Source organism: Miscanthus floridulus, chromosome 17 (genome assembly GCF_019320115.1).
Source record: "Miscanthus floridulus cultivar M001 chromosome 17, ASM1932011v1, whole genome shotgun sequence".
Lineage (NCBI taxonomy): Eukaryota > Viridiplantae > Streptophyta > Magnoliopsida > Poales > Poaceae > Miscanthus > Miscanthus floridulus.
In genome coordinates this window covers 72,354,380-72,363,763 of record NC_089596.1, presented here as the reverse complement: position 1 = coordinate 72,363,763, position 9,384 = coordinate 72,354,380, and the positions used below count along the sequence as shown (strand labels likewise).

General features: G+C 43.3%; 1 pseudogene; it reads left to right on the top strand.

Moving 5' to 3' along the window:
• Nucleotides 1-8,936: 8,936 nt before the first annotated feature.
• Nucleotides 8,937-9,384, top strand: part of LOC136516996 (potassium channel AKT2-like) — a 30,861-nt pseudogene continuing 30,413 nt past the window's right edge.

Below are 9,384 nucleotides of genomic sequence, written 5' to 3'. Positions count from 1 at the left end.
AGAGTAGCAACAAGTTGTTTCAATTTCCAATGTAAAACACATGATCAAATGTAAACATGAATATTGAATAGCATAAACAGATAATTCTTAGTGTTCATCTATTCCATAAGGGTTCCAAGGCTGCTCGTAACCGTGAGCATAGCTGATATACCAGTTTTACAATCTGCAGAGGTTGTACACTTTCACAGTAAGTCGTGATACCCATATGCCTGGGTTTGCAACTCCCAAAACACTTCCAAGGTGAGCAGGCAGGGGTCACTATATAACAAGTTAGGGCCGCTAGGTTTCTATGGCCTGCGAATGTAGGGCTCCCCTTCCGACAGGCACAATGACATGCAGCCTATACACTGACGGACAGAGGTCACACTATATCCAACTCAGAACACACCCCTCTTGCACCATAAAGGTAACCTCTAACAAGCTAGAAAAGGTCCTCATACTGAGCTAAAGCCAGAGCCATGTAACCCTCATAGCTGTACTGTAAGTCTTGGATGATCACTTACAGATAAGTCCTTAGGAAGAGGAATCTAAAGCATTTAGAAAGTAGCTAAATACTCCAGCCCCCTGTTTCTAAGTTGCTCAAAAGTCATATTTTAATGTTTATTGCATATACCATTAGTCAAGTTACAAGATCATGGTTTAATTGAGCTCTAGCAAAGCTACCCAAATGCATAGCCCATAGGTGACAAGGTAAAAGTTCAATTCTAGGGAATTCCTATCAAGGGGACACATGCAACATGAATTTAATGTATTAAAGTGAATAGGAAACAAGGATGATCCCATGCTATACTTGCCTTCAGCAAAGTACTCCTGCTGGTCCTGCTCATCAAAGTCGTAGCCTTGATCTCCCACGAATTGCTCACCATCTATACTCGATAACACAGCAACATACAAACATCCAGGAGCAATCATGCAAAACAAACAAGGCTATAGATTAGAACAGTACACCAACTGCATAAAATCAAGATGAAAAGTTTGGGAAAACAAATCTATGTCTTGCTACGAACAAACAGACGCGAAGATCACGAAAATCGGAGCTAAAACGGAAAAGTTATGAACTAAACAAGATTTTCTATAGTAAAATAATAGATTAAATTTACTCTCGAATTTCAAAAAGTTGAAAACCCACTTAACAGTTGTATAAACATATAGATTACTTAATTATGAACCTAACGCAACTTGAACGGATCAAATCAGAGTTAAAACCAAGATTTTATGGCTAAAACAAGTTGAGTGGCAAAACTGTAAATACCTAAAAACGTATTTTCAATCTAAACGAACCAAAATACGTTTTCAAGAATAGAAAACAGAATCTGAAATCGTGCTTTGGACTATGGGTTGAATCTAAAATAATTATAAGGGGCTTTTTGTAAAACCAATGGCGAAGGGGTATCCGGGATTAAGGGCCGTCGGATTAGAACTGGACGGCTGAGATTCAATCTGGCGGGTGAAGAGAAGCCTTGCTGACCGGAATAGGACCGGTGATGGCTTGACCGTGGTGGCGCCATGGGTGGCTCGCCGGAGCTCTCGGTTGAGGCCCCATAGTGCTCGGTTTTTCAAACGGAGAAGCCCGGGGGAAAGCGGAGGAGATGGGGATCTCACCGGAGTCGAAACAAATGACCGGGAAGCAGTAGAGGCGGCGTGGCGCTCGGTGGACGGTGGCTGTCGCGGCGGCGCTAGGGCGAGGCCCGGCTGTAGCTTGGTTGGGCGAATAGCTTGCAGCAAGGATGGATAAGGAGGCAGAGGAGGTGGCTATTTATGGGGGTAGGGTTCTTGGGCGTCACGGCATCACGGAGATCCTGGCGGAGGCGGACACAGCTATGAGTGTTAGAGTCTGAGCCAGCCACAGTGAGAGAGGAAGGAGAAGGCCTGACGCCTGGGCCCAGGTGGTCAGCGGGCGGAGGGAAGGCGCGCGGGTCTGCGGGCGAGAGGAGCTAGGCCAAAGCATTGCCCGGCCGATGCGGCGCGGCGCGGGAGAAGAGCCGACTTGGGCTTTGGCCTGAGCGAAAGGAAAGGGAGAGAAGCAGCCTGGGAAAGGAAAAAAATGGGTCACGGGCAGGTCGACCTGCTGAGCTGAAAACAGAGGAAGGAGAAAGAAATTTATTTATTTTTTCTTTTTCTAATTTTTCCAAAGCAAGTTCAAAATGAAAATTTGACTCAATTTGAAACCCGACATCAACCAAGCAATACAAAATATTATGCAATAGCATGAATGCATACTCATAGTCGTTGACCTATATTTGTTTTTAATTTAATAAAATTTATTTTTTCCTAGGTTCAAGTTCCCACAAAATGCTTAATTAACCAAATTTCCCCTATTTCAAAAATATGCAAATTTTTAGGGTGTTACACGGGTGTGCGACGATTAGGTTTTTGGGGAGCGATTCCACAACTACTCGTTGAACCCGTCCCTGTCTTCCTGGTGATCGCTGGAACCCGTGGAACCCGTCCCCATCTTCTTCCTGTGGATCACTTGTGGAACCCGTCTAGTGACCGTTCGTGGGACTGCACTGCGAACACCATCTTACATCGACTGGGGTCAATGACTTCGAGCAACGCACTATGTCGACTAGTGCGAATGGAGCCTCTGATGCCCTCGGCATGGGACCCTCCGCTGGGTATAATCTCAACTCTATGTTTACCGCATTTTGTGTTCTTACTGTATCGATCTGTATGTCATACTTGCATGTTGTAGTGCTTGTTAGTGATATACACATGCACATATATGTCGTCACAAACCTTCTGATGTTTTATTTCTAGATTAAATTGATTATGAAAATGCCTAATTATCTAACAATCCAAAAACATAATATTAGGCAATTTTCTATCAGTGGTTTTGTTGCTGCTTTGAAGCCAAATAATTTTGATGGCAAGAATTTCATGATCTGGCGTGCCAAGATGGTATTGTGGTTGACTGCTATGAATTGCTATCACGCCACACAGGGGAAGCCTAAACAATTTGTTGGAAAAGGTTATGATTGTGGAAGCTTGTTCTGCTTATCTTTGCTTGATGATGTGTAATAAAGTAGTGAACAATGTTAATGTTTCGGATGAGTCGAATATATGGCATTCATGACTTTGTCACATTAATTTTGGTTGTCTCACGTGACTTGCAAAACAGAATTTAATCCTGAAATTTAACTTAGTCAAAGATTCTAAGTGCAAGGTGTGTGTGCAATCGAAACAACTGTGCAAGCCTCATAAGGCTGCTGAGGCAAAGAACTTGGCACCATTAGAACTCGTTCATTCTGATTTATATGAAATGAGTGACGAATTGACTAAAGGCGGTAAACGATACTTCATGACATTTATAGATGATTGTACTAGATTTTGCTATGTGTATTTATTGAAAACTAAAGATGAAGCGTTGTATTATTTTGAAATCTATAAAGCTGAGGTAGAAAATCAACTTGAGAAGAAAATCAAGCGTTTACAGTCCGATTACGGGGGAGAATATTTCTCAAATAAATTTTTTGAGTTTTACGCGGTGCATGGAATTATTCATGAGAGGACGCCACTATACTCACCACAGTCCAATGGAATTGCATAGAGAAAGAACCGCACTCTGACTGATTTGGTTAATGTCATGTTAGAGACTGCGGGGCTATCTAAGGAATGGTGGGGTGAGGCTATATTGACAGCGTGTCATGTCTTGAATATGGTGCCCACAAAGAACAAAGAAATTAGACTGTTCAAGGAATGGGAGAAGAAGAGATTAAATCTTTCTTACCTGCGAACTTGGGGTTGTTTGGCAAAGGTGAATGTGCCAATAAACAAAAAGCGAAAGCTTGGACCAAAGACCGTTGATTGTGTTTTTTTTGTTATGCTATTCACAGCGTAGGTTATAGATTTTTAATTATAAATTCTAGTGTTCCTAAAATGGCTATTGATACAATCATAGAATCTAGAGACGCTACATTTTTTAGAATAAATTTCTCATAAAAAATGCACCTAGTATGACTAGTCATCAATTTATAATTCCCCATGAGCATAAAAATTTTACTTCGATAGAACTAATTGAGGAACCCTATATGCAAAGTCCTGAGGAGGATGACACTATAGTCACTAGAAAAAGTAAGAGACAGAGGACTGTAAAGTCTTTTGGTGATGACTATATTGTGTACCTTATGGATGACACACCAACGACCATTAAAGAGGCATATTCCTCTCCTGATGCTGACTTATGGAAGAAAGCAGTACGGAGTGAGATGGATTCAATTATGTCTAATGGAACTTGGGAAATAGTTGATCGTCCCTATGGGTGCAAGCCTATAGGATGCAAATGGGTGTTCAAGAAAAAGCTTAGGCCTAATGGTACTATCGAGAGGTATAAGACAAGGCTTGTGGCCAAGGGTTATACTCAAAAGGAAGGTGAGGATTTCTTTGATACTTATTCATCGGTTGTCCGATTGACTATAATTTGAGTTTTGCTTTCCCTGGCAGCCTTTTATGGTCTTATCGTTCATCAAATGGACGTTAAGACAGCTTTCCTAAACAGAGAGTTAGAGGAGGGGAACTATATGGATCAGCCGGATGGATTTGTAGCAAATGCTCAAGAAGGCAAGGTGTGTAAATTATTAAAGTCAGTATATGGCCTAAAACAAGCTCCTAAGCAGTGGCATGAGAAGTTCGACAGAACTTTAACATCTGCTGGCTTTGTTGTGAATGAAGCTGATAAATATGTGTACTATCGATATGGTGGGGGAGAAGGAGTCATTTTGTGCTTATATGTTGATGACATACTGATCTTTGGATTCAGCCTCAAAGTGATTGAGGAGGTGAAGGATTTTTTATCTAATAATTTTGAAATGAAAGATTTGGGAGAGGCTAATGTTATTCTTAATATCAAGCTTCTGAGAGAAGGTAATGGTGGGGTAACTCTGTTACAATCCCACTATGTGGAAAAGGTGCTGAGTCGCTTTGGGTTTAGTGACTGTGAACATGCTCCTATACCTTATGACCCTAGTGTGCTATTGAGGAAAAATTGAAGAATAGCAAGAAATCAATTGAGATATTCCCAGATCATTGGTTCGCTCATATATCTTGCTAGTGCAACAAGGCTTGACATCTCATTTGCTGTGAGCAAGCTGAGTCGGTTTGTGTCAAACCCGGGAGATGATCACTGGCATGCTCTTGAGAGAGTGATGCTCTATCTAAAAGGTACTATGAGCTATGATATTTGTTATACCAGACATCCAAAGGTGCTGGAAGGCTATTGTGATGCCAACTGGATTTATCATGATGATGAACTTTATGCCACAAGTGGATATGTGTTTTCGCTTGGAGGTGGTGCTGTTTTCTGGAAGTCTTGCAAGCAGACTATTTTAACGAAGTCTACAATAAAAGCAGAACTCACAGCATTAGACACTGTTGGCTCTAAGGCCGAGTGGCTTCGTGATCTCCTTATGGATTTACCGGTTGTTGAAAACCCCATACCGGCTATTTCTATGAACTGCGATAACTAGACTGTGATTACGAAGGTTAACAGTTCTAAGGATAACATGAAGTCTACAAGACATGTTAAGAGACGACTAAAATCTGTTAGAAAATTAAGAAACTCCAGAGTAATAGCATTGGACTATGTTCACACGTCTAATAATCTGGCAGATCAATTCACAAAGGGTCTGTCACGTAATGTGATAGAAAGTGCATCAAGAGAGATGAGTTTAAGATCCACATGAAATTTACTATAGTGGTAACCTGTTCTATGTGATCGGAGATCCCATGAAGTAGGATGGTAAAACAAGCTAGTAGTAAATGGTGAGGAAAGATCCTTAGTAAGACTCATTTCTGATGCATATCTTTCCTTTCTGAAAGGCAGGTTGATTTTTACCTTAATGTGTTTCAAGTGGCATGCTAAAGCAAAGATGTTGTCCTACAGAACATCTTTTGAGGAACACACCTATATGAGTCAGACCGTTAGTCACAGTCTATGAGATTTGGATGATCTCTAAATACTCATGAAAGGCACTGGAGTATGACTTATATGCTTCAAATACAGGGGATGCCTTTTGCAGCCTAGTATCAGCTAAGGACTTTAGTGACATTCACCTCACATAAAACTATCAATTCAAGGCTTAGTCCATTGTTCAGTTGTGACTGAGTGAAACTATTGCTCTAGATGGATGTTCAACTTAACAGTCTCCATCAAAACACTGGTATATAAAAAAATGTGGTTCTGAGACTACTTTGTTACAAACCCTAGAGTTTGGTGGGAATTATTTGATATATTATGGGCTTGGCCCGTATAATATTTAATAAATCAAATAAAACTCTATAGTACGTAACATTAAGCATTGTATGGTTTAATACCGTATGGGATTTTGATTGAACATTTACTCAGCTTATTTAGTTGGAAAATTATCCATCTTAATTGAGAAGCTGAGAAAAGGATAAAGGAGTGCCACACGCGTGCGCGCCGTCGACGGCCGGGCTGGGCCGGGCCGTGGGCACGAGCGTGGGCCGTGGCCGTGGCCGTGGCTGTGGCCGTGGCGTGGCAGGCGGGCGGCGAGCGAGCGGGCGGGCGTGGCTAGGTTTTGACACATAATCCACATAATCACGGGAGTTTCTCTCCTTTATGGTGGAGGCGAACTGATTGCGCCAGTTACCGTCTCTTCCACTCTCCGTCTTCTAGGATCCTCCGTTGCCTTTCTCCCTTTCCGTCGCAGTCATAAATCGGCAGTCCACTTCTTCCGCTTCGCTTCCGAGAGAGACCACATCTCAACAGCCCTTTGGCTTTCTCCGTCCCGTATCTCTGCGCGCATGGAGTAGCGGAAGAGCAGGTGCCTCCGGAACCCTCGTCCTATTGCGAACTCTGCATGGGGTGTGCGGCGATTAAGTTTTTTGGGAGCGATTCCGCGACTGCTCACTGAACCCGTCCCCGTCGTCCTGGTGATCGCTGGAACCTGTGGAACCCGTCCCCGTCTTCTTTCTGTGGATCGCTTGCGGAACCCGTCTGGTGACCGTTCGTGGGACTGCACTGCGAACATCATCCTGCATCGACTTTTAGCAATGCACTATGTCGACTAGTGCGAATGGAGCCTCCGATGCCCTTGGCATGGGACCCTCCGCTGGATACAATCTCAACTCTGTGTTTACCGTATACTTGCATGATGTAGCGGTTGTTAGTGATATACACATGCACATATATGTCCTCATAAACTTTCTGATGTTTTATTTCTAGATTAAATTGATTATGAAAATACCTAATTATCTAACACAGTCAACGAATCGAAGAACAGAGAGATTTGCGGAAGAGAAACGACTCATCTTTGATACCATATGTAAGCACAAGCAAAGGGAGTTGAATAAGAAGGCAGATATACCATAGGATAGTTGGGGAATCGTTAAGAACAGAGAAGTGCTTAGAACAGAGTTGTTACAATCTGATAGTTCATAATTGATCAACTCTCATTCTCTTCTCTCTTCTTACTCTCACGCCACCGTTCTCCAGCTGGTGAAGGTTCCATCAACCTTTGTACTGGGCCTACGCTCCCGTGCTCCTCGCCGAGGCCCTTGTACAGCTTCCATGGTCGAACGACGTCGCGTTGGTTGGCTTGAGCGACGTCGTGCGCGTTCACGCCCGAGCTTGATGTCGTAGTTGCAGCGGTGCTGCCGACATACGCATGCACGGCTGAAGTGACAGAAAAAGGAAAAGAAAACGGTGTGTCCAAAGCGCACTCGGCAATTAGCGGACCCTACAAACCTGCACCGCCGCACCGGCTAAAAGAAAAGGTGAAAACAATGCATCCGAAAATAGTAGTAAAAGTAAAGGTGAAAACAATGCATCCGAAAATAGTAGTAAAAGTAGACTGTTGTTAGAGTGTTCGCTCTTTTAGTGAACGTTGGCTCATTCAACCTGTTGGCTTGCCACGCCTTAGTACTCAGCTAATACTATTTTTCTCTTATAATAAATCAACATTAATCAAACTTATCAATCTAAAAACCAACCAGCCACTGATTAGCAAGGCATGCATCTCATCCTGCTATTTCATTGTCAAATGTCAATACCAACTGTCAAACCTCATGTCCATCCATTCTGATACTGCAGTTAATAGTCTACTATACTGTATATCTGACAGCGAAATCTATCACTCTGTGAATTGAGCAGAATTTTTTTTCACAGTATAAATTAGCATAAAGCCGATAGAGGGTTGTGCTTGACGATGATGACGGCTTACCTAATTAAGGACGAAAATATTCAGTTTTGATCGGCTAATTGTGCTGTGACAGAATCGCAGAAATCGTGATAAACATGCACGATGCAGGGACGAGCAGAGCTGCATTTGCCTAGAGACTTTCACTATGGTACACCTCTCGTACCAAATTAGTGAACAGTACCTTTTTTTCCCCGGCTTTTCAGCGGAACCAACCTAGCACACAGCCGCTGCCGACCGCACTGTCCGACTGTCGCCATTCAGCGATGAATTCGAAAGCGCAAAACTCCAATACAAAAAGGACCTGAACGAGTAGCACACCATCATGGCGGTATCCATGAACATTTCATACGTACTGACGTACACAATGCCAAAAAGTCGCGGTGAATTCCCAGCCACAACCACCGGCCCTTCTCTCTACAAATCCACACACCTGCAGGGCGTGTCTCGCGAGATGTGTGCAGCTGCGCCTGGTGGCCACTGTCGTCCCGGACAGCACCCCTTCCGTCAGCCAGATGCTCACCAGATCGTCACCCTCCTCACACCTCCATTATTGATGCGTTGATGCTTTGGCTGCTTCGTTATTTCGATGCCTCACGTTGTAAAAGGTGACCTTTTTGCCTTTCTCGTCCGGTCCATCTATCTTTTCTTCGTAACCCCCGTCCAGGCGTCCAGCAGGCTGCAGCGCACCACAAGCTGCGCATCCTATATATAGGAGTACTAGACTACTCGTTGCTAGGCTGGAGCAGGAAGCAGCAGGCCAACAGCATTGCGTACGTCATGAAGAACAACTCGAGCTTTCAGATCACGGGCAGCGCCGCCGCCGGCGGCGGCGCCGGCACGGGCGAGAGATCCGGCTCTGGCTCCTTCAACCTCCGGTACCTGTCCAAGATCATCCTCCCGCCCCGGGCCGCCCGGCCAAAGCCAGTCCCATGCCGGGTCGGACAAGTGGGTCATCTCCTTTCACTCTTCTATATATATATATATATATATATATATATATATATACATATATAGATATATATATATATACATATATATATATATATATGTATGTATGTATATATATGATTCAACCACTGAGATTAACCTTTACCGAATTATTCTCTGTTGCCAAGAAGCATCTCCTTTCACTTCAATGTGCAACCTCAGTTACTAGCACCTCCAGTTTGTTCATCCTTCCTCTTTCAACAGAAGCATTTGCACAATTTCAGCAGCTCAAAATCAT